This window comes from Mirounga angustirostris, unplaced genomic scaffold, assembly GCF_029215605.1.
Source record: "Mirounga angustirostris isolate CCGP_5_RB_7025 unplaced genomic scaffold, mMirAng1.0.hap1 SCAF_6, whole genome shotgun sequence".
NCBI lineage: Eukaryota > Metazoa > Chordata > Mammalia > Carnivora > Phocidae > Mirounga > Mirounga angustirostris.
The window spans coordinates 141,522,761-141,548,454 of record NW_026991714.1 but is presented as its reverse complement, the minus strand read 5'-3'; the positions used below and the strand labels follow the sequence as shown (position 1 = coordinate 141,548,454).

Below are 25,694 nucleotides of genomic sequence, written 5' to 3'. Positions count from 1 at the left end.
CGGAGTCGGCGCCGCTGCCTCGGCCGAGCCTCCTGCGCCCGCCAGGCCGCCGACCTCGCCGCGCCTTCGCCCCGCGCTCCTAGCTCACTCGCTCCCGCGGCGCCCGCTGCGGCTTCTCCTCCTCCTCTTTCGCCTCCCTCCTCTTCCTTCGGCCTCCTCTCCTCCTTCTCCTCCTCCTCTTCCTCCTTCTTCTCCTCCTCCTCCTCCTCTTCCTCCTCCTCTTTCCCCACCTCCTCCCCCTCTGCCACCGCCTCCTCCTTCACCACCACCACTCCCTCCGGGGCACCCCGGTCCCTGCAGAGTCCCCGGCCCGCGCCGCCTCGGATGCGGCCCCCTGGATCCCGAGCTGGTGGGACAGACGGACGGACGGACACGCAGATTCCCTCGCGCCTAGCTCTCGGCCGCTGCTGGCCCCCGTGGCCCCGCGTCCGCGAAGCTGGGATCGCCGCCCGGAGCACCGCGAGGGTAAGCAGGCAGGGGTGGAGGGCCAGGAGGCGAGGGCTAACCGAGCGGTTCGGTTGCATCGGTCCCCACCCCCAGCAGAACTCCCGGCTGTTTCCCAGGTGAGGATGTAGCCTGGGCTGGGGGTTGGGGGGAGTCCTCCAACCACGCGTAGCGTCGAGGTCCCAGGGTCGCTGCGTTCGCGATTCTTGACCCGGTTTGTTCGTTTGCAAGTTGAGACACGAGTCAAGACCCTGCCCGGGCGACGGGCTTCCCACCAGCCCCACAGGCTCCCGGCTTTTTCTCTCTGGGAGGGTGCTCACCTCCTTCCCCCAAACCGTTCCTAAGGGTGGTATCTGGGGCCAGGGGGTCCAAGGTCAGGGGAAAGGCGCACTTGGTGTTACTATTATCGTTACGCTGTCGTTATGATTTGCGTTAGTTTTGTCATCATCACTATTGCTGCTGCTGTTGTTGTTTTATTATTATTATTTCTCCTATTATTCCGCCATCTGTCGTGCCAGGGGCGGGTTGCTGTGCGGGGCTTGCAACTACGGCGGCGGATCGCGTCTCCGGTCCCAGGCCGTGTCCGCATTTTCGAGCTCGCCTTTGGTTTTGGGATGATTTTAGGGCCGAGTTCCCTCGTCCCCATTGGCTCACGCAGCGGCATAATTATGATCACATCCCCCAGGCTGCTGGCGCTGCTCTCTGTTTATTGGTGGTTAAAGATCTATTATCTATTCATCAGCCGCTTCTTTTTCCTTTTTTTTTCTTCTTGCCAATTGCATTCTTCTAAAGTGAAGTACCAGCAGGTATTTTGCACGTTTACAATTAATGAGAAAAAAAATCTGGCATCCTTTAAATCTATTACTTAGAGGTCCATGCCATTTCTCTAAAGGAGGAAGAAATGCCTGTGTTTGGTGACTAGGTTGCCGTGAGACCTGAGAAAAGTCGACTGGGAGCGGGGGAGAAGAGCAAAGTCCTGAGAGCCAGATTGCTTCCACCACCAGCTTCATCAGGGGAGGGCCTGGGTCTTTGGACATACTCCCCTGCTTGACCAACTACCTACCTCCCTGCCCTGGAGGTCTCCCCTGACCCTCTCTGGTTTCATCCGCTGTATTTTTCTGTTTAGGTCAATTTCTCGACTTCTTTATTCCAGGCATAATTTGTTTTGGGGTGGGGAGGGGAAACCCTTTAGGAAAACCCCGCAGGCAAGAGAGTTTGAAGTGTGTTTTCTGGGGTTGTCTGAGCACCTGATCTTAGCTAACAGAGATCACATGTGCCGCGCACCCCCCCCCAACTTTCCCAGAGCATGCACACATATACACACTCACACACAAGACAGGTGTGGGCCTTGGCTTTGCCCTCATGCCCGGAGAAACCTGACCCCGTCTCAAGCTTCAGACCTCTGACGCCAGCTCTGGGCTGGGGTGGTGACTGGGTTTTCACCCTTCCCAGGTTCTTATGGTCTTGCTTTGCAGCATTGTCCCCCCCCCCCCATCCTTTTCCCCAGGCCCAAGGATGCAGGGTGTTCAGTCCAGCCTCGTGGTGGGGTGCATTTGGAGATGTACTTCCCTGTGGCCTGAACCACCGACCTCCAGAGATACTGTCTCCAGTTCAGAAATCCCTCCCTCCATTAAGCTGTAGGGACACAATCCCCACCGTGCCCAGGCCAGCAGGGAACCCGAAGCCACCCTGAAAGGTGTTTGGCTGTTGCTGGCCAGCAAGCCTGGGGTGGAGGTAGAGGTCAGACCTCCATTTCCAAAGCCAGAAAGAAACACCCGATTTAGGTGGGCTTAGATCATGGATCCCGGAACCAGAGGGCGAGGTCCTCCTTCTCCTTGGAAGGCTCTCCAGGAAGGATGGAGGGTCAAAACTAGGGGTACTAGAAGCCCTGCCCTGGCTGCAGCGTGGGGAATGACCATTTATTTCCCAGTATTAGTGATCTTGGCTGGGGGCGTGAGAGGAGATGACCTTGAGGGCAAAGGGGATCCAGTTAGTGTCTGGGAGGTGGAGTGAGGTATGCCATGGTGTCTAAAATGTAAGGGCGTTCGACCTTTTTTAAAAGTCAGAGACTGGGCGCTAAAGTGTTGTTGGTACTCCCTTAAACCCTTTCCTACCTTTGGCTAGGAGTGTCTGGAGTGCTCAAGGGAGTGAGCCACAGTCTGGAGCCCAGATCCCCTCCTCTTCCTGCCAGAGGCAGGAACATTTGGCCCGGGGAAAGGGCCCAGATTGCTCGGATCCTTGTCTCCCTTCCTGCAATATCGGCTGGCTGCAGGCCACCCAGCTCTTGCAAAGTCCCCGGAGGTTTGCCCCGGGGTCTCTTGTGGCCGGCAGGTGGGCAAGGGTGAGGGAGCAGCAGGGTCCATTTCCTCTGCCCCAAGTTCTGCCAGCCCCAAGTCTCGCTCCGGCCCACACGAGGGAGAAAGGGGTTTGGACCACGCAGAAGCCAAGCCAGATAATCGATGCTAATTCATGCAATCCGGGACCTGAGGAACTTGGGAAGGTTCGAACTGCCGCCCCTGACGTGCAGGAGAATTAACTAAGACAGTAACTCATTAACCAGACTGGTGGGTGAGGCTCACCAGGGCACTGGGCACTCTGGTCTGGACTCGGACCCTGGGCCAACTTGACCCTTGCTCCTTGCACCTCGAGGCTGCCCCTCACTTTATTCGTGGCTTAGGCCTTTGCAGAATCCGGCCCTTCTTTGTTTCCTAGCTGCCCTAAAAGGATGGGTGTTTGGTTAAGTACTGGAGCGTGCAGTGGGGATTTCTGAGGCTCCATCTTAGGGCAAAGGGCTCTCTTTCCCACCCCAAACTACCTCAAGTTGGGTTCTGTAGAAGCAGGAATCTACATTAAACAGACAGCTGGACTAGCCGACCCAAGGTGAAGGTTTGAATCTGGGATCTGTCATTTACTGGCTGAGCGATCTTAGGCAAACACCACAACATCTCCCCACTTCCATCTTGTCATCTATAAAAATCTGGTCCATGCTGCCCGCGAGGCAGTGGAGGGTAGAAGTCAGGCCTGTTTTGAGGAGTGATAGAACCCTTCTACTTCTTGATTATGGTGGTAATTACACCTCTATGAGCGTTTTTCCAAACTCATAGAACTGTACACTACAAAGGGTGAATTTCACTGTATGTTATACAGTAATGAACCTGCCCCACCCCAAAACACCAGTCAGTTCTGGGTGACCTTGAGCAAATTGCCTGACCTCTCGGAGCCTTTCTTTTCTGTGAACTGGAGATAAATAATAGTATCCTGGCCCTTGGGGTTATTTAAGTAGATCGGCCAAGCAAAGTGCTTGGACTGTGATTAGCACATAATGAACTGTAATAAAAGTTAGCTCCTGTCCCTGATGTTGCTATTATTACCCGCCCACCTCCAGGGCTCCTTGCTGGGCTTCAAGACTGAACCAACATAGTTGTGCAAACATAAGCTATTGCTGGTCTCACGTTCCTGCCACTAGTTTCTCCATGCTCCCCCCCAAAGGCCTGGGACTTCCCTGGGCAGGTGCTGGGGTGAGAGAAGCCTGGATTCCTGGCTAGTGGGAGGCATCAAAGGACAGAAATTTGGGGGGGATCTCTCATAATTACCTGCTTTGAGCTTCCTGCCTGGAGTGCATTCATCGCCTCCTGCAATTCGGGATGGATGCCCAGGTGCCACCTGGGGTCACTGCCTTTGCCACCACCTTCTTGAGTCTCAGTTTTCTTATCCGTGAAGAGGAAATATCAAAATCTTAACAGTTGCTGAGAGGAGTTAAGTGAGCTAATGTTTGGCATAGTCCCCATTCAACAAATATTATTGTCAGGCCACCGCCTGGTGTGGTCCAGCCCGCCTGGTGCACTCCGCCACATCCAGGACCCTCCCAGTGAGTCGGAACCGGTTCCGTGAGTCCGCACTGGAAGCATGGGAAGCGTGGACGTCCGCGAAGGGTGAGCCCTTTCCCAAGCCCAGTGCCAACGCGAGGAAAGGTGTCCCGGGAGGGAGAGGCCTCAGGGCTCGGTTAAGAATTCCTCCAACCCACTGTGATTCCCAGTCACCAGGCCTCTCCGAACGCGCAGAGAGAGGGTGGGAAAACGAAAAGAATTCATACCTTTAAAACATGTTCTTTTAAAAAATTGTTATGAGAGCAAAATCCCTTCCTGGCGTCCTCCCTGGAGGCTGCTCCCTGGGCCGGGATCCGCGTGCGCGCAGCGGCGCCTAGTGGCGAGGGCCGGAGCGGGCGGCATAGCCGCGGAGCCCCTGAGCCCCGTGCGCAGGGGAGTGCTGGGGTGGCGCCCCACTGCCAAGCTCCTGCGGTCACCGCAGTCTGGGCCGGCAGAGGAAGTCTATGGAGGCTCACTGACTACAGAGTACAGAGGACGACATGGAAATGCGTCCCTCCTCCCTCCATCAGCTCCAGCTCTTCGAATCCCAGCTCCAGTAGGAGTCGGGCTTCTTTCCGAAGAGTGCAAGGAAGGGGGAAGGATTTCAGTTCTAAAAATGACGAGGCGGCCATGATCACCTGTGCCAGGCCGATGGCCAACTACCGCGCAAATGGACCCACACATCCATGCCTGAGGTCCCAGATCCCGCTGCCCGACCCTGTAACCCAGCGCTGGCCCCACCTGGCGTGGAGTCAGAGGGAGCTGGGGTCAGCGGGCGCGGCTCTCCCAGCTTCGCGCCCCCTCGTGGGCGGCCAGTGATAGCTCGAGACAGGGGTCCTGGTGGTTACTGCCGAGGTAGCGATTGGTCACCAGACGGATTGGGCGGCCACGGCGGACATGCCGGGTGACCGTCCCCTTCCTCCTGGAGCGCGCGGACCCCATCTGCCTCGGGGCAGGCTAGCCTCTCCCGTGAGGTGAGGTCGTGGAATCCTCGCGGGGTTCGCTGGAAATCCAGGCGGCATCCTCCAGGTAACTGTTCAAAGCGTCCACCTGGGGGCCAAGCGGTCCCAGGAGTGTCTGGACGCTGGTCTGGGCCTTTGCTGTCCCAGGCGACTGCAGGTAACTGGTGCTGTCCTTCTCTGGATGTTAGCAGAAGCTTGTGAACTCCTGGGGCTCCGGAGATCTAGACAATCTTAGACCTAACATTTCAGACCCAGGAACTCGGCACTGACCCGTTGGAGCTACACGCAGGACCTGGCCCTAGAGTTTTACCTCCTTCATCACGCTGAAACGCATCAATCCCTCAACACACAGCTGTCTGGATTCACTACTAAAGTCAAAGAAACGGAATCAAAGCAGGTCCCCGTTTCCTTCTCCCTCAACTGCCTTCAAGTGAGTCTAAGGCCAAGCAAAGATGAGTGAGGGACAGACTGATGGACACAGACAGGCAAGCAGGAATTAGGAACCACTGGTCTTGCTCAGGCGACCGCTCCGCAGGGGCGGAGATAGTTCTGTCTCTCCTACACTCGCCCCTCCAAGTGTAGGCAGTGTTGTCACCCTCCCCGCCACCCACACTAAAACTACAGCTCCACTGGGCCACAAGGGCAGTGACTGTTGCCAGGTGCTCTGGGAGGCTGGGCAAGATGTCTAGCAGACCACAGGGGCATCATGGAAGGTGGGGGACACACCTTCTGACTCCTCTACCGCCTTCTTTGGCATCTTTCCGTTTGAGACTCCGCTCTTGTCACCTGTGACTGACCTTGTAAATTGGGGTTCAGTCCTTTTAGGAAACTCCTTGGGATTGTCAGCACTAATGAGCCATCAAACCTGGGGATGGCTTCTGAAACACTGGTGCCCCACCAGCTCCTCTTTCAGGAACGGAACTGTTTCTTCTTTCAGTACCTTTCCCTTTTTTTTTCTTTCCTTTCCTTTTTTTTTTTTTTTTTTTTTTTTTTGACTCTGGGGGCCAGGCTAGGGCTTAGAAAGGGATCCTGGCCATTTGAAGAAAGAAAGAAACTGGAGACTTTCTCTTGGAGCCTGCAGCTCTCCTTGAAACCTGGAGAGGGGGCCTGGAAGGTTTAGAAGAAATTGTAGCATTTAAAAGCCCGTTTGCTCACACTCCTGATCCCAGTGAACTTCAGAATCTGATGTGGAAGGAGTCATAATACCCATTTTCCAGATAAGAAAACTGAGGCTCCAAGAGGCGACACAAAGCACTCACTTCCTGGCCGTGCGGGCCGTGGGCATTCCACGAGGGGCCCTGGGACCGCCCCGCCCCCCGCCAGTATTGCCAGATACCTACATTCAAGCCAATGAGAAAAGAAAGGGAAGAGCCCCCCGCAGGCGGACGGGGGCGCCCAAACCGTCGCTAGCAGCGAGGTTCGTCCGGGCGGCCCCACGTAGTGGAACTCCGGCGCTTGCCTGGAAGCCACTTCCCCACCGTTGTCCTCCAGGCCACCTTTTCCGTCCACAGGCCTCGCCCCGCGCCCCTTTTCTCCTTCCCTGGTCCCCTCCTGCGGATTCAAGCACAAGCGGGCCGTCCGCGGCCTCACTGCAGCCCGGGAGCTGAAGAGCCGACAGGGCAACGCCCGGTGGCCCGGGCGCCTGGCTGCGGCCGAGACTCGGTGGCCCCGCACCCTGGCGTCGCTCTCGTGGGCGACTCAGAGCGACCCTGAACCCGCGGGGCCGCGCTTGCGGACGGGAAAAGCGGAGCGGCGCGAGCTCCCGTCCCAGGCAGCAGGGCGGCCCGAAGGCCCCGCGTCCAGCTACCTCTGCCTCCGCGGCTACCTAGGCCAGCCTGCGCGGACCTAGCTGGGAGACAGAAGTGTGCCCAGGGACAGGGAGCTTCCGAAGAGGCGCACAGAGAGGGTCTTCCCGCCCCCCCCCCCACTTCGGCCTGACGAGACCTCACCCCCCCAAGCCTGGGCCCTGGCGGCCTTTACTTACCGGCAGCGGCCAGGCTGCCCCCAGGGCTAGCGGGGCGGGGGGGGGGGGTGTCCCTGCAGTGGGGGCCCCGCAGCTGCACCCCTGCCCACCACACTCACATTCCGGGGGCTCCTAGAGTCCGGGGGTCGGACGGACCAGGCCCCGCTCCCCTATTTGAGTCCCCCTCCGCGTCTGGGCGCGGGGACACGCCATGCGCCCAGCTTCCGCGCGGCTGGCGGAGGGGCCGAGCGGGGCCCGAGGGGACCTCCGGGTCGGGCCTCCGAGGCCTCCGCGCCGGGTCCGCCCTTCTCCCCCACCCCGGCGGGGACCCGGAGAGGCCCGGCCGCAGCCGCCCTCCGCTTAGCCGGCCGCCCGCGGCTCGCCGGGAGCAGCGCAACAAAGGGTGGCATCGCGGCGGCGCGGGCAGGGACCTCATTGGTTCAATATTAGCTTTTCATTCCAGTCTATTGTGCCCATCTGAGATAATATTGACTCTGAGGTGAGAGCCCACAGACGACAAAGCTTGTCTAACGCTCCGCGGCAGGGCGCTCGAGGGGAAGAGAACCCGAAACGGAAAGTTAAAGGCTCTGCAAACAGAAGCGGCTCGCGCGGCGGCGCGCCCCGGGGCGGCGGACGGGCCCGGCAGCCGGGCGCTCTGGGCGGCGCGCGCCAGGGCCCCCGGCCGGGCCCCGCGCTTCGGGAGAGGGTCTCTGGGTCCCGAGCCCGCTCGAGGGGGGGCACTGCGCGTTCCCATCGAAAACAGCCCTCGCTCAACACACACTCCCGTCTTCCAGACGGTTGCTTTCGAGGTCCCGCTTCTAGGTAACTGGAGAAAAACGGAATCCCCCCCACACTGTTTGAGCTTGCCAGGAAGCCAACGTCGGCCTCTGGGGTATTTTCCCCTTTTAAAAGATGAAACTCTTCAGGGCAACTTCTCTGTCAAAACGTTTCTCCTATTTCTTCAGCATGAGAAGAGTAAACACTCGCAGCAATTATCATTAAGCTGCATTACTTGGAAGTGCGCGGTTAATATCGAATTTCTAACTGTGCATTTCGCTTTGCTTTGAATCGTCTCCTTGCAGCCCCTCCACGGGTTTCGTAACTGCCTTTCTAACCGCAGCTTTAAAGCGCCTCTGAAACGTCAAGTCTTGCATATAAAGATTCGTTTCAATTTCCAAATTGCCTCTAAATGCCCACATTGGAAAATGGCACTTTAAGTTGTCTTGTATGTCTGAGACAGAACACTTAGGTTTACGCTGGGGGGCGGGGGGTAACCAAACGCCAAATGCTCAGGGCTTGCGGTGACCGTGGAGAAGGATGCCCTAGGGTCTCATTTACGAAATTTGTGTCTCCCCCACCCCCCTCATTGGAGACTGACCTCTGTAAGAGATAATCTGTTAACTCCATTACTCCAGTGAGGAGCTAGTCATTTGGAATATTTATGTCCACCCCAAGACACGTGGGCTGGTGGGGAGCTGGGATGGAGTGAGGACTGGGGTGGTGCCACCAGCATCTGGGGACCATTGTGCGCCTGCCTCCTCCTCAGGCTCCCTGGGGCTCCGTGGTACCCGTCCCCTTGGCTCCTTGGATATTTCAGAGGAGATGCTGTTTAATATATATGACCTATAATATATTATGTATGGTCCATTTGTATTATGTATTATTTGTATTATTTTTTATATACAATATATAATTAGGGATTATATATTATATATATTATTTAACATATAATGTGTATTATATGGTTTCATCATATTTTATGCTGTTTGACATATATTTAACATCTAGTTCCTGTATTACATTATTATATTACTTATTAACATATAATATGTTTAATTAACTATACATTATATATCATATACTGTATACAGTTCTGGATGTAAATATACAAATATTTATTATATATGTGTTGTGTGTGCAAAAGTATTTGGGGGAGCCTTTAATCTCCCTGAAAGTGTGTATTTGATTGTTTAATGCAAAGTTACAAAGTCCTGATCGAAACCACATTGACACCAGTTCTGTCTTTATGGCAAACACCCTGGTGTCCAATTTGGGCCCCAGGGAAAGGCGAGGCGGGGGTAACTCTGACGGGAGGGACAGCAGGTCCCTCTCTGGAAAGTGCTTTTCCAAACGCCCGGTCCCTGGGAACAGAGGAGACCGCGTTGTGGACCTGGCGGCCGCCTCCTTTTCATTTGCGTCGTGGTGGTTGTTTTGGTTTGGAGAGAGGCTGTTTAGAGGCTCCGACGGCCCCTAAACTGATGTCATGAATTAAAAATGAATCTGGGGAGTGCAGCATCTGCCCAGCTGAGGCGTCTGGGCGGGCAGCGGAGGCCTTTCCGAGGTTCTGGGCTCCAGACTCGGGAGCGGCGGGCTCGGGCCTCGCCGTCTGGTGCGGCCGTGCAGCCGCGCTCTGGGCTCCGGCCGGTCCCGGCCTCTGCTGCGTGCGGGCCTCCGGCCTCCCGGCCCCGCGCTCCGAGAAGGTGCCCGGGGCTTGGAGCGCTTGCGGATCAGGTGCTGCCAACTGCAATCCGCTTCTACTCGGGGTTAAGGGCTAAAATTAGCAGGTAGTCGCCCGCTCCCGCAGGAAGGCCCGGGCGGTGTGGCCAGAGTTGAAAAGCAAATGGGGATCTCATAGGTCGCAGGCGTTTGCCCCTGTAAAAGGCAAGAACCGCACAAGAGATCCAGTTGATAGAGTGGGGAGGGTGGGGAGGAAAAAGGAAAAGACAGTCGAAGTCAGGTAAAAAAGAGAAACGCCCTCACTTTACAGCCGGGGAAACGGGACGCGCGGCTCCTTCCCCCTGAGGCCTGGGAGTCGGACGAGGGGCTGGGGTGGGGGGAGCCAGGAAGACCTAGGGAAGGGGGCGGAGGTTCAGAGACTGCCAGGGTGCGGAGGGCTATTTCTTAAAAAGAACTCCCCCTCCCCCCATTGGACACCAGTCTTGTGGGACAAAACAGTGAAAGTTGCAAGGGAAAAAAAAAAACAACCAAAAAACAACACCTCACCAAGAGGTTTGGTTTTCCCACTTCCAGTAAAACCCTGAGCTCTGCGAGACCGAGCCCACCTCTCATCTGGGGCCAATCGCCAGCCTTGAGGAAAGGTTTTTGCGGACCTCGGAGGGGCGGAGGACTGCAGGTTGGGGCCTCCCTGCTCTGTCCCTGAGGGGACTCCTTGGCTGATTTGGCCGCTGGGAAGTGGGAGAAAGTCTTCGTGTTGCTAAAAATAAAAAACAACCGACCTTCCTCCTCCCCAGCGCTTGCAGTCTCCAGGCCTGGCTGCATGGTGCGACGTCTGAACACGCACAGGATGCCAAGCCTTCCAGATGAAGAATGGATCACAGTGCCAACCATGTGGTCGTGGATCTCCCCCAGATGGGCTTTGGTGCATCTCGCCCATCTGTAATATTTCCTCCATCCAGGTGATCCATCTTGCCTCTGCCCAGCGTGGTGGAAAACTTGATTCTCATTGTGGAAGCAGGAGAGTGCCGTATTTCTGCCCCTTGCTCTGAGCCCCGCTGATTCCGATTTAAGGGGCAGCTGCTCAGGTGTGCTGGGAACAAGATAGGGTCTATTTCATTGCTCAGCTGCTGCGGGGGCATCTTGCATGAGAGGCGGTCCATTTCTATCACTGATGCCGCCTGTATACTGTGCTAAGCATCTGTGACAAGGTTCTATCTTATCCAGTCCTCTCGGAAATCCACTGAAGTATTCACTCTACTCCCACCTTCCAGATGTGAAAGCCAAGACTCTGAAATAAAGGGATTCGCCCTAAGGTCACACACACACAAAGCGAGTAAATGAAGACGTCTGGATTCCAACCCAGGTCTGTCTGACCCCAACAACTTGTCCTCTTCCCCCCACCTCCTGTATCCTATCAGAATGCTCCCCTTTTCCCCAGCAAGGAAGTCAGGGCCCACAGTGTGAGGAAAGAGATAACACTTTGCTCTGAGTCCCCCCAAAAGTCAATGACCACAGACTACAGAGCCTAGATCCCACATTCTCTCCAGAGCCTTTATTCCAGGTCTGGAAGAGAAGAGAGAGAGCCAGCACATGGGTAGAATGTATGGAATTACAGAGAGCCCGCTCACACCTTGCTTTGGCCACGTTCCCACACACCCAGGGAGGTGGACACTGTTGTTATTACCCCGTTAGACAGGCAGAGATGGGCTCAGCGAGGTTGAACAACTTTCTCCCTGTCCAGCCAGTTCACGCAGAGCCCTGGCACTGGCCCGGGCCAGCCCGTTCCAAGCCTCCCAGCTCCGCACACCACATATGGGACCATTTAACCAGCAGAGTCGGGCCTTGAATTCTGTTGTGAAATTGCTAGGTTGTTTTCTCTTTAAGTGTTCCTGCAAATATTTGGGGATTCAAAACTTTCTCTTCATTTATGCCCCTCCTGTATTCACTCCTTCTCCACCATGCACCCATCTGTGTCACAGGGCCATTAAAGAAACAAAACAAGGAGTTCCCCCCCTTATCTCTGTTCAATGATACTCAAAGACCATAGTGTATAGATTTTACCTACACTTGTATACTTTGCTCTATAACCATTTGCTTTATGCCCATCACCAAAACACAAATGTGTCATCGAGAATTTAAAATTACGTGTGCGCGTATTTTTCATGATTTTCGTGGAATTTTTAACCCTTGCTTTAGACAGTGTTTTCTATTTGCTAAGATGCAAGGGCAAGAGTTTGAGGTCGGAGGAATCCTTTGGTCAAATGGTCCCATATCCAAAAGCATAACCAAGAAACCAGACAGGGAATGGCAGGAGAGGTCTCTAACAGGAGGGGATGTACCAAGTACCCTACCATCAGGACGAGATCTTGCCAGGGAATGGCATGAGCCTTCAGGCAGCCAGGGCTCCATCTCTATGCCCATCTGAACCTCACTTCTTTACTTCTCCACAAGAGCCATTGTCCTTCCATTCCAGGGAAAAGCTTTATTTTGTCTGATTATTATAAAATTATATGTATATTTTCATACTAGACCAGAATGTGTGAAGAAGTATGTATCAATCACTGAATCCCCTAGCCAGAGGCCACCACTGTCAAACATTGGGAGATGTTAACTTTTGACACCTTGGAAAAGAAAAGAAATTCAGTTATGTCTACACATTTTCATTATTGTTGTTCTAGTAAATAAAGAAAGGAAAGAAACGTGCTATGTAGTTCTGTTTATATGAAATTCATAACTGAATATAGAAGTCAGAACAGTGGTTGCCTCTGGCAGAGGTTGGCTATAAAGGAGCACAAGGGAACTCTTTGGGGTGCTAGAAATGTCCTCTATCTTGACTAGGGTGATGGTAACACATATGTGTACAATTGCCAAAATTCATTGAACTTAAGACTTGTGGGTTTGACTATAAATTTTTATATTTCAATAAAGAAAAAGAAAGAAAAGGAAGAATATTGGGCAATATTATAGCCAAAGACCAAGCTGGGGAGGGGGATGAAGGAAAAAAAAGCATAAGATGCTCAGCTAAGACAAACTACACACAGACCTAGAGCTTTACAGAGAGGGATACAGGCTTGGCCCCCTATACCAGCCTCCCCCAGCAACCCCCTTTTGCAGGCCCTCACTTAAGTCCAAGAGGAATGGATCCTTAAAAGGGGAATGCAGTCGTAAGTTCCTGCTGGGGCCCACCATCTACCAGACTCTCTCTTCTTCGATGCTGTGACTCCTCCATGTTAGTCAGACACTGCATTTCCTGGTAGGGGCGGGGTGTCCCTTGGAACCCAATAAGAATCTGTGCTGAGTCAGGAAGGAAGCTGGAAGGCCTTAAGTTTCAAATAGGTTAGGTTCCAAAAATTTCTTTCTTCATCGCTGTCTGGGATGCAGAATGTTGTCTCTCAGAGCGGCAGTGTTAAAAATGGTCAAGTTTTCAAGTTTCTCCTCCCCCAAAAACCTATTAAATGTCTACTCATAAGATAAAGAATTATAGGCTTGGTAGGAATATAAATGTGTTTAATTATACCGGTAGTATGCCATGAAAGCAACCCCCCCCCCCCGGAAATGTACCTGTTATTTGCCAGACACTGTGTTAGCATTTGGGATTCAAAAATGAAACATCTCATGATCTCTTCCCTCAAGCAGCTCACTGTCTAGTAGAGGAAGACGACCTTGTAAATACGTAAGTGCAATAAAATTCATAGGTATTGTGATAGAGGTGGTCATAATTAAAGAAAACAGAAAAATAGAAGTAATGCCAGTTGGCAGGGGAGAACACATTTTGAAGCAGGGAGAGTTGTTGGGACAAGGAATTAGATGAAGCTCTGTGGAGACTCTAGGGTCCTGGGGCACTTTGAAGGGAAGTGGTCCTAGATCTGATTCTACTTCAAAATGTAGGTCTTCCCTTTTCTTTTTTCTTTTTTAAGATTTTATGTATTTATTTGAGACAGAGAGAGAACACAAGCATGGGGAGGAGCAGGGAGAGAGGGAGAAGCAGATTCCCCACTGAGCAGGAAGCCCAACATGGGGCTGGATGAGACTCCGGGATCATGACCTGAGTCGAAGGCAGACTTAACCGGCTGAGCCACCCAGGCGTCCCTGTGACTTTCCTTTTCACCGCAGAGCATGACCGTTGGACTTCTCAGTCATGTTTGGGGTTGGTTGGTTTTGACTTTCAAATTATTTGAAGGGAGTAGAAGTGGGCAATACTTACAACTCCAAAGACAAAAGGAACGAACATTTGGAAGGTATATAAACCTTGAACAAAGCTTGTCAGAGGTAAATTTGGCCCAGTGGTTGAGAGAGGAAAAAGCATAACCCCCAACACTGGGGAAGAAAGAAAGACCATTCCCCACACCAGCCACCAGATGGTGAAGATGGGCCAGGATAGCTTGGTTGCCTTCTTGAAAGCAGAGTGGGTTAGTAGACTGTGCCCCCAGAAGTATGGCACCACTTAAAAAATCACATACTTATAGTATTTGGGGATCATGTAGTCATTCGACCAACATAGCGCATTTACCATTTATAAGGAAATTTGCAACTGACCAGCAATTAACAGGGTTAAAAGATCTAGTGGATCATGATCCTTGCCCTCAAGGATTATTTGGGGAACTAGATAACTATTATTTAATGTGCCCAGACATAAAATCCCCTATGTTTTGTTTTGTTTTTCCCTCCTGAAAGGGAAAAATCCCTTGTATCAGCAAGTCAGGAGTAATCACAATGCAGGATCTACTGACCTCACACAATTGTTCTGAGGGCAGAATATGATTAGGAGGTAAACGTGCCTTTGTCAAGTTCGGGCATTAGACAAGCATTAATCATTAAAATGGTTTTCAGCTGTGTCCTCTTGCTGGTCAGTTTTTCATTCAACAAACATATACTGTGCGCTTCTGCTGAGCAAGTACTGCTATGGGCCCTGGGAACATGGCAGTAAAGAAAACAGACAAAACCTCTGCCCTCATGGAGCTGACATTCCCCAATAGGACAGTCTGCTGACACTAATAAAAGGATTCATCAGCCATGTGAGAGAGGCAGGAAGCTTAAGGCAGAGCAAAGCCAAAAGTGTATATATATATATATACTCTGTGTAGAATATTGAAAAAAATCGGAAACAAACCATGTGTCCTTTAATGCGGGACTGGTAAAAGATTGTGTTTCTTCTGTACTAGAGAAAATTGTGTCACTATTAAAAAGATGACAGTAGGGGCGCCCGGGTGGCTCAGTCGTTAAGCATCTGCCTTCGGCTCGGGTCATGATCCCAGGGTCCTGGGATTGAACCCCACATCAGGCTCCCTGCTCAGCAGGGAGCCTGCTTCTCCCTCTCCCACTCCCCCTGCTTGTGTTCCTGCTCTCGATGTGTCTCTCTCTGTCAAATAAATAAATAAAATCGTTAAAAAAAATAAAAAGATGGGAGTAGCTATCTCTATGTAGTATCACAAGAAGATCTCCAAGACCTGTTAAAGGAGAATAAAGCAAGTTCCAGAACAAGACATAATATGATCCCATTGATGTTTAAAACAAACACTTACCTGTTTGTTTATTCACACACTAATGTACAGTGACATGTATATACACTTGAATGAGATCTTAGAGAAAAATTCTGGAAAGATACACAAGTGACAGCAGTGCTACTTCAAGTCCACATTCAAGGGAGCAAAGGGGCACTGGTGGGGGAATGGTGTGGACCAGGTACGTTTACTGACTCTAATGTATACAAGTATACAATGTATACTTCTTGATTGTTTCATTTCTGGCAAGAAGAGTGTATTGGTATATGGCTTGTATAATTAAACAAGGTGTATGCATGTGGGTACAACTGAGTTATAGCAATATGATTATGGATGATAATCGTTGCTCTTTTAATCTCCTTTAATGTTGTTTTAATTGTCTATAGAGAGATATATACACATAGATGAAATGAAGCCAAAACATAAAAGATGGAATTAAAACATGATGCCCTGGCTCTGAAATCTTGCCTCTCCCCACCCTACCTGCAGTTTACAGTGAAACCTTTTTTAAGAGCATCATGGGACGTTGGATAGAAATCCTTGATCTCCTAGTTCTGAGGCACATGTAATTATTTCACAGGTAAGTAGCCTCAAGGATCTTTTCGATAGATATGACTTCATTTTGAGAACATCATGCCTCTCCCAGCAGTAATTGAGCTTTGGCTGGAGCCAATGTGGGGGTTCTGGTATGTGCTGGGCGACTCCCAATCAGGTTCCCCTGGCTCCCAACCCAAACCAAGTGAGCTGGCCTTGGCTTTGGCTGATCTCTGAAAACCAGCTCATTCAACCTGTCCAGATCTCTTCCACTGCCTCTCTCTCTCTCTGGGACTGTGGGCAAATCTTCCGGGTCTCCAATGGAGGCCGCTGGCCTGCGTAGCCTGTAATTTATAACCCTAAACTTCTCATTTCTACTGTGGCAAATTGTTACAAGGGGCCACGTTCACTCACATGCACCTGCCATGTGCTGAGAACGAACAGAAGCAGAAAAGCAAGGTCTCTGGCTTTAAGGGGCTGCTCTTGGTGGAGTCAAATTCTTGGGGAAGTTGAAGCCAATGGAACTGCTAGAAAGGTGGACTCTGAAGCCATTTGGAGACCCTCCTGCACTTCTCTCCAGCCTCCTGCTCTAAGTCTCTTACACAAAGTTGGGCTCTGCTCCTCCAACCCCTTTGTTCTGAAAGTAAACTGGTAGTGCCCCTAGCCATGAGGTATTGCTTCAGGTCCCAGAGACGGGCCCACACCCATGTGACAGTGGGGGAAGAAGAGTCTCGGCATGGGGACAGGGATAGCCTGAGGCCAGGGTGAGATCCGAAAAACTGGAGTGGAGACCCAGGACCTTACAGCCAATCTGCTGGCTTTGCCAATCTTTATTGAGCACTCGCTGTGTGCCAGGCACTGTGTGGAGCACAAGCATGAATCAAGGGCACTTGGGGCTTCCAGACCGGGCTCCCCTATGTTAGAAGCCTTTCCTGAGCAGGCTGATACCCTCTGTTGGAGAACATTCAGATCTGTGCCCTTCTCCAGGAGCCCCTCAAACAGTCAGTTCAACCTGTCTTAGCCACCAAGGAGCAAAAAGCTGCCAGAGGAGACCCAAGCATGCTAGACACTGGGTCAGAAGGGGCTAGGGGTCATCCTAGATGTCATCCTAGACGGTGCAGACAACTCCACAGTGGCCTTGGTTGAGGCCAATCTCCAGCAAGGGGAACTTGCTTCCATGTGCTGAGGGTGGATAGGTGTTTTCCCAGAAGTGTGGCAGGAGCTGAGAATGAACCGGACCTCTCATTCCTTCTCCACACCTCCCAGCTGTGTGACCTAGTCAGTGTCTCAACCTCCTGTGTCTCAGTTGTTTCTTCTGTGAGATGGGAATAATAACAGTCCCGCTGATTCTTCTTCTTTCAGAAGATGATCTGGAGATTAAATGAGGTCATGGATAGAAAAGTAAATTATAAAGCACTTTACAATACAAGCAGGTGTTGTCATACACTTTGAGGCCATCCCCTCCTCCCCCTCCAGGAAGGCCCTCTGCCACCAGCTGTGTGAGCTTTCCCCACGTGGCGAATGCAGGAACATTCATGTGGGTGGCAGAAGGCATCCCTAGCCAGATCACTGCTCACTGGTTCAAGGGGTCCTTCTAGAACCCACAGATGCCCTCCCAGGATTTCCCTTAGGAGGCAGTGGACAAGCCGGCCCTGGCCCTGGCTGAGCCATCCCATCACTGCTGCAGGCTCAGGCCCCACACTGAAACCCATCAAACCAATGCCATGTATGCCCAACAGGTGGCGATAAGTGGCATTTTCAGGGTGCTCCCTGGGTGCCATGTGGGAGAGGCTCTTCCTCAGCAGGGAGAAGGAACTCTGGGGGCAGCGGGGGACCCAGCGCCTCTGGTCCTCGCGTGCTGTCAAACTTGGGCAAGTCGCCTCACCTCTCTGGGCACTGCTGTCAGATGCGCATTGTTTTTTTAATTATAAAAGTGACACATGATCATAAAAAATGTAAATGTGACAGAGGGGAAAGAGTCCGTGAAGACGCCTCCCCCAACTCCACTACCATTTACAGTCCACTAGAGAAATTCTTCTCAGTACAGGAATAGTTCTATATGCTTCTTGAACAGAAACTGGGATCACAAAGATACCTTGTCTCTTGGACCTTTTTTTTTTTTTCCTATCGTATAAGCAGGTCTGCCTCCTTCCTTCAACCACCTGCAGAGTGTTCCAGCATCTATTGGGCCATTTTGTGACATTTCCATAAGATAAATTCCCTGGCATGAAATTACTGGATCAAAAATATTTCTCCACATCCTCAGTACATTGAGTGTTCTCTTCCTTTTTAAGACTTTGAGACTGATGAGGGAAAATATTATTTTCTTCTCATTTTAAACCGCCCGTTAGTGAGGTTCAGCATCTTTTCTTGTACGTTTAGTGGCTATTTATATTTCTTCTTCTGTAAAAATCTTGCTTACGTCTTCCAATTTTCCTATTGGCACGATGGTCTTTTTCTTATCTGAAAGCAGCGCTTTATATAGCAAAGCTCTTAATCAATTGCTTCTCATACGTTATGTTACATCCCTAGTTTGTCATGTGTTTATAGTGTGTATCTTCCATACCAAAGATTTGAATATTTATGCAGGTAAAATTGTTAGCTTTTTTTCCTTTATGGATCCTGAGGTTTATCTGTTTTCAAGAAAGGCTTTTCACAGTCTCAAGATTATGGAATTATTTTTATCTGGTTTCTTTTGCAACTTCTGTCATTTAGAAAAATGTGTGCATCTTTAATACATCTGGAATTTTTTTTTCTGTGGATGTGGCATGAGGTCAAAACCCACTTTTTTCCCTCTCTTTAAGGGATAACTGATTATTCCCGCATTGTCAATGCACCAATGTAGCCTTTCTCTACAAACACAAATTACAGTCTTTATCACATAACTTACATTTTTCTCCATTAGCCTATTTTATTCTATTCTACATTCTACTTTGTTTATCTATTTGGTATTTCTATGACATTAGCGTACTGCTTAATTATTCTGACTTTTGTAATATCTTTTCAAATCCAATGGGTCAAGCCCCATCTCATTTTTCTTCTTTTACAGAAATTGTCTATCCTCATGGATCTGTCCTCCTGGATAATACTGAGAGTCAGCTTGCCAGTTCTTTTAATCAGAAATTTTATTGAATTTACATAAAATTTATAAACTAACTTGGGGGGAGAATTGAGATCTTAACAATATTTAGACATCCCAAGCAGAAAGACAATAATTTATGTTATTTAGATTTTCTTCAGTGTATTCAAACCTCCTTCTAAAAGGTCTTAGATATTTCTTGCATGAATTGGTGTATTTTCAGTTTTATGGTGATTTATGCTTTTTTTGTTCTGTTTTTGCTGTAGCAAAAGGAATAATTTTTATATTTTCAACTTGCTATTTCTATTATATGAGAAAACTATTTAGTTTGTGTCTGGGAATCCTTGCGAACTCTCTTATTGTTTCTATTAAGTAATCTGTTGAGTCTCTTGGATTTTCCACTTAATAACTGCTTTACTTATTATCAAAGGAAAACATGTCTACTGTAGAACATGAAAACACACAAAAGGAAAGGGACAAATAGTACCTGTAAAATCTACTCTTTAGAAAAAGTTATTCTTAAAACTTTGATGAATGTCCCTCCCCCCAAAAGATATATTATATGCATATATTGTATATGTTATATACATTTATATGTATATACACACACACATAAAATAGTATAATTTATATGACATTGTACACATATCTACTGAAGTATACAATGTATAGGTCTAAGAAGTAAGTAATATATGTATACAGAGTTGTTCAAATAGCCTCATACTGTGCATAATATTTTCTAACCCACTTTTTCTACTCTCACAAACCTTTTCCCACAATGTTATTATTCTACATTATCATTTCAACAGCTGCATTAAATGTGTGAATTTATTTAAGCAACCCCCAACTGCAGACATGTAGAGAGTCAATTTTTTAATATTAGAAGTCTAAAGTGAACATCTCATTACTTAAAGCTCTGTATTAATGATTATTTCTTTATTTCTTTTTTTTTTTTAAGATTTTATTTATTTATTTGAGAGAGAGAGAATGAGAGACAGAGACCATGAGAGGGAGGAGGGTCAGAGGGAGAAGCAGACTCCCTGCCGAGCAGGGAGCCCGATGCGGGACTCGATCCCGGGACTCCAGGATCATGACCTGAGCCGAAGGCAGTCGCTTAACCAACTGAGCCACCCAGGCACCCCAATGATTATTTCTTGAGAAGAACTTTCTAGGAGTGGAATTCTGGGTTCACAGGCATGCAGAAATCTAAGGCTTTGGTGACAAGTTGACAAACTGCCCTCCAGAAAACTTGTACCAATTTATTCTTCTACCTCCACTTTTCAATACTTATTTCTTCTTCAGATCCCACTTTTTTCAGTTAACATGGTACCACAGGCATTTCTTAAGTCTTAATCTCACTGGCAATGTCATTTTAATGGTAACAGAGTGTTTTGTCAGCCACCAGTCCTCTGTCGGAGCCCCCGCAGTTCCGTTTCTGGGATAAACCCAAGAATTCCCAATTTCCAGACTAAGCCGCTTCGTTTGATAATGGGGAACCCCAGCTTTGGGCTCCAGTTTCCAAAGGAGAAATAAAATGGTTAACTCAGCCTCGATTTCATTCGCTCTCTGCTGCCGGAAGGTGGCCAGGGGGCTCCATGAAATATTAATCATTCTAAGAGATCACTAGCTACTTAGCAGAAGATCCATTTGTGCTTTAAATAAAAATGCCCCTTCCCTGTCATTTTTTATCAGTGAAAAAGGTGTCCTATTTCTCCCCATCAGGTGTTCACTTGGCAAGAGACTCCTAATCCAGAAACCCTTCCAGCACGGGGATAAGTTTTTCTAAGCAGCAAATGACTACAAACACATCTGCATTGACAAGTCACAACTTACATCCTTCTACGGTGTTTCTGCTCTTTTGAAAATGTTAATAAAAACTTAATGTGGAAAAAAAACAACTTTTTCCAAATATGTGTACCAATGAGCCTGAGGCAACTCATACTTTCTTATAAAATAAAGTAGGTCACTCACATCAATCATGTTGTCTTAGCACATTTTTTCCAAATTAGGAATTCTCAATCCATCATACAACATTATGGCATCCCTTTTCCAAACATTTCCTTTTAATATGCTCTTTAACATGATAAGCAAATCTAATAGAATACATTAGTGTCACTTCTCAGTGATGGAGTGTTTCCTCCTGTTGCAATTCACGATGAGTTCAGGGGAACATTTTTACTAACTGACCATCTAACGGCAACCACTTGTTGAAAATATGACAGCGACCCCAAAACTGCCAAGGCCACACTTGGGTGTGAGTCACAGGACTCCTGCCTCACGTCTCCATGTGTCGCATATGTAGAAAATGCCAAAGATGTGTGTGTCCCAAAGCAAAATAATAAACCCAGATTCTGTGTGCGAAAGGAGTGTTTACATTCAGCCTGTCGAATGCAGGAGGGCTGTACATGCACATAGACTGTCCTCCTATAGATCAAAAGCTTGTACTGGGCTTCGGTTTAAAAACCACATTGCTCTCAGCACGTTTCCAGATCTCCTGGATCACGCAGAAAGGGAGGATCCTTGGCTTTATGCGTGTGAGATTCTCCAAAACCAGTTACCATCTTTTTGTAAGTGAACTTGGACCCCGCAGGAGGTGCATGCTTTGTTTACGACCCACTTGAGATAGATATATTTGCATGTTCCTATATTTGACAACATGTACCTGGCAAAAACAGGGTATTTATTTCCACTCGGATCTCTGGTTCTGGGACTCATGTGTTCAGTGTTAGCACTTGCGTTTCTTTAGGGATTTTTTATTTGGACAGAGTTTTGGAATAAAATATTTGGGAAAGCTGGGGATGGGAGAGGTTTGTAGGGCGCCCAGGAATTCAGCTGTTTCAGGCTTTTGGCCACCCCACAGGAAAACATCTGAGTGGAAAGGGGAAAGTTCAGTCTGTTTTCTGGACCTTTCGTTTGGACACGTAGGGTCCTGTGGACACTGGTTTAGATTCCCCAATCTATAAGCCACATCACTCCTCCCTCAGGCCTTGGGGAAGGGGAAATTAAGTTTTGGATTCTGCTCAGCATAGCTCCCTGATGCAGTCCCCTTCTTGTGCAGAGCTAATGACATGAGGCTGTGTGTGCCCAGGAAACGTCATGAACTCATTTGTTGAAAAAAATGAAGCACAGCTCCTGCCCTTATGGAGCATGAAGTCAGGCTTGATATCAAGCCGAACATGATGAGGAAAAGGAAAAAAAAAGAAAAAAGCCCAGGTTGTTCAGAGAAGGGAGCGATCACTGCCAGGTAGGGGTAGACATAATAAAAGTCTGATAAGATAATAGATAATCTTTGAACCAGGCCCTGACCGGTGAGTAGGTTTTGGATCTGCAAGGTGGGGAAGGGGCAGTCTAGGCCAAGGGCTCCTGAGGAGTCAAGGAACAGGCATAGGGAAAGCACACAGGGAATGGTCTGCATGACAAATAATTCAGGACCAATGGGACGCAGGCTGCATAAAGACAGGCAGGAGAAGAACTTGAAGGAGGAGTTCAAAGTAAGCGTGGGAGGAGTCTTGATGCCAAGCTAGGGTGCCAGGGCTCCAGAGAGTGCTCCCTGTCCGGGTGCCTCAAAATCATTCCCATCACATCGGTGCATTTACTGGGAATAGCGCGATTATTAGGGTGACAATGTTGACGTTGGCACATTTGAACCCCCTCAATCTTCCGTTTCTTTTACACGTCTCCTGCTATACGTAAGCAATAGCTATGGCAAATTAAAGTTTTCCAATCCTGAGACTGAGAGCATCGCCCTGGAAATTCCTGCTGGCTTCAGAACCATTGCTCACGGCGGTCTAGGATTCTCCCAAGTTCCGGTCTTTTCCATGAGTTGATTAAAATGTGTAGAAGCGCCCCTTTCTTTCTGGCCCATAGACCCAGAGGGGACTCTGCAATGGAAGACTTCAGGAGCTTTGGTAAACTCATTACTTTGTCCCACAAACATTTATTGAGCAACCACCGTGTGCCCCAACATTGCTCTGTCTGCCTGGGACAAAGTGTGTCAACAAAACCGACACGGTCCCTGTCTTCATGGGGCTTACTTTTCTGGTGGGAAACACGAAAAGCGAACAGTGATTTCAGAGTGAGGAGGAAACAAAGGATATTGACCAATCCGCTGGAGGCTAAAGGAGCACACCCCAGGTCAGCGAAGGTGGTCGGTGTTGGCCTGAAGGAAGAAGGCTGAAAAGGAGCCAGTGAGATGAGGAGCCCCAGGGGAAACACACAGGCAGAGGACGCAGCAAGTGCAAGTGCGTGGAGCTGGGAGAAGCCAGTAAGCCAGGGGAGAGGGAGCAGTTGGGGCTGGAGGGCGGCAGGAACTGATCCGGGATTTGAGGTGCCATGGGAAGTTCCTGCAGGGTTTTAAGCTGGGGAGTGACCCAGCTGTGAATGTTGGGGGACCCGCTGTAGAAGCCCCCACTAGCCACCATCTGCTTTAGCCCCGCCGTCGCTGACTTGCCCTGCAGAGTCAAAACAAGCGCTCGAAGTGCATCAGCTTTTATTTTTACAGCAATCTTTGTACCCAAACCACCATAGCATTTTTAATAACAAACTGGCAGGGAGTCAGACATCTGTACTTGAAAAAAACAGCGCAAGCCAAGTATTTCTAAATGTTTTATATTTACTTGTAACATTAGAATAACCATGAGGTTGCTTTTTGCATAATCGGAACCATTCTCATTAGGGTTCGACAGATCTCGTCCTTCATGGGCTTGGGCGGTGGTTTTCATTAGGGCACTGACATGGATCTGATGGGAGTGAATCTTTCCTTGAACGTTTGTGGAAAAAAGGGAAGAAGTTGAGAGAAGCCAGGACAAGCTAGGAAAATAAGAACTCTGCGAAGATAACCATTGGCTTGGAATTGGGGTGCCATGGAAAAAGCCCAGGCTGGGCAACCTTGGGCAAGTCACTAAACCTCTCTGAGCTTCCATCTATTCATAAGCAAATTGGGGATGATAACAGAACCTATTTCATGGAGTTGTGGTGGGGTGTCTAGATGAAATAACATAGGTAAAGGGGCCTGGTATGAGGTTGTGTTCTGGCTGCCTTCCTCCAAAGTCCGTATTTAACATGCAAGATGGAGATGCTAACCCCCATCGATTTGTATCTTTTTTTCTAAAGTAGGGTTGTAAGATTTACCAAATAAAAATGCAGGATACTCAGTTGAATTTGAACTTCAGGTAAAAAACAATTATTTAGTAAAAGCATGGTCCATGCAATATTTGGGACATGCTTACAGTAAATAAGTATTTGTTGTTTATCTGAAATTAAAATTTAAGCATTCTGTGTTTTATCTGGAAACTCTATCCTAAAGATTTAATGGTCCTAAGAACCTTAAGAAAAAGTGTTTTTAAGACATGATCCAGTGTTGGTCCCCTAAAGAAGCACCAGGATCAGAGGCGGTTTAATATCCTTGCCAAGACCGTGCCTTTCTTGCTCTCTGAATCCCCAGTGCCTAGAACAGAACCTGCCACCCAGTGGGTCCCCAATAAAGATGCACTGAATGAGCAGCTACAAGACTGTGAGCCCTTGTCGTAAGTCAGTTTTGGTAAGTATGTCTATTTTAAACATGCTTTATGGATCAAGCATTTCCTTTACCTGAAGCTGGTGAGAAGGCTTACCCACGGGCCACTCCAGGCCTCACTCCCCACCGCCAGAGTAGACCTGGAATCGAAAAGGAAGGCAGGCTCCAAGCTCCCGTCTTCTCTCTTAGCCACCTGCAGCCAATATGGAGCCAGATCTGTGCAGTGTCCATCTCAGCCCCTGCCCTGAGCTCCCTTCCAGAGCTCCCCGCAGAATAACGTGGGCTGCAAGAATATTTCGCACCAACTCACTTCATCCTTCATTTATTTTATTAAAAAAGAAGACAAAACTTCAGGTTCAGCGTCCGTTCTTTTCTTCCTCTTCCTTCTGGCGACCAGGAGACATCCGGGCTGGGAACTGGGGAATGGTGGGCTTTCAGGCTGGGATAAGCTGTGGGGGGGGGGGGGGGGTGGCAGGGGCGGGGGGCAGGTAGTTAGGTGTGGCCCCTCCTGGGCTTTCCAGGCCCGGGAATGTCTGCATTTCCCAGGAAGTCATGAGCACAGAGGATTTCCCCAGGAATCTGGGCTGGGCTTGTAAAGATATGATCCCAACATCAAGAAAAGAAACCAGCCAGTAAATTCCTAGTAAGTTCATTTTCTAAGACTTCTGAATGTGTTTTGAATTTTCTCGAAATTAAGATAATCATAAAAGGTTAAGATATTTAAACAGAGCTCCACCTGATCCCAGGGCTTGATTTGTATGCTTAATTAGTTCCCGAACATATGGTTCAGAGCTTCTTATAAAAACAGGGTAATGATTCGAGGTATATTCGGGTATTAGATTGAACGATGTTAAAGGGACATTCAGACCCATCTCAAAGGCCTTAACCTGCCCTTGATCTGTGCTGGAAGCTTTTGCTGACATCTGTTTCAAAGAGATATTAGAAAAAAAAAAAACAACTTTCCAGTGGCCTCATGATAAAACAAAAATCCATACGGAGATAGATATCAGGCATTAAAATACTTAGGATTCAGCATTGCCTGAGGAATGTGTGGCCCAGAGTCTACCAGTGGAGTGGGCGGGGCGGGTGAGGAGGGGCTCATGCAAAGAGGAGACAGGGCCTCTGAGCATTACTGACAATGCAGGGCCTGGGCTCAGCCTGGAGACTGAGCAGCTGGGTCACAAATGTCCCCAGGGCCCTTTGTTCTTTCTTGTGTTTCACTCCCTGCTAATAAATCAGGTGCTCCTGTGGGTGGAACATAATTCAGGTCACCAGGAGCCACTTCCCCAGCTCCCATGCAACCCCACTGTTCCCCACTCCCTCCCAGAAAGGCACTTTTAGGGACCCCTCCCCAACCCCTCAGGCAGGATGGA

The 25,694-nt window shown here is 49.3% G+C and overlaps 1 long non-coding RNA gene across 6 annotated transcripts; it reads left to right on the top strand.

Annotated features, from left to right (window-relative positions):
• Window positions 1-136: 136 nt before the first annotated feature.
• On the top strand, window positions 137-20,704 carry LOC123846890 (uncharacterized). 6 transcript variants are annotated; one of them, XR_010412586.1, is made up of 6 exons: window positions 137-465; window positions 10,266-10,368; window positions 10,487-10,651; window positions 10,964-11,055; window positions 15,580-15,773; window positions 20,529-20,704. It is a non-coding gene; the product is annotated as an uncharacterized LOC123846890 (long non-coding RNA). The 6 variants fall into 6 exon arrangements; XR_010412587.1 differs by having other exon boundaries at window positions 137-563; XR_006791388.3 differs by lacking the exon at window positions 10,266-10,368 and having other exon boundaries at window positions 15,683-15,773.
• The last annotated feature ends 4,990 nt before the right edge of the window (window positions 20,705-25,694 follow it).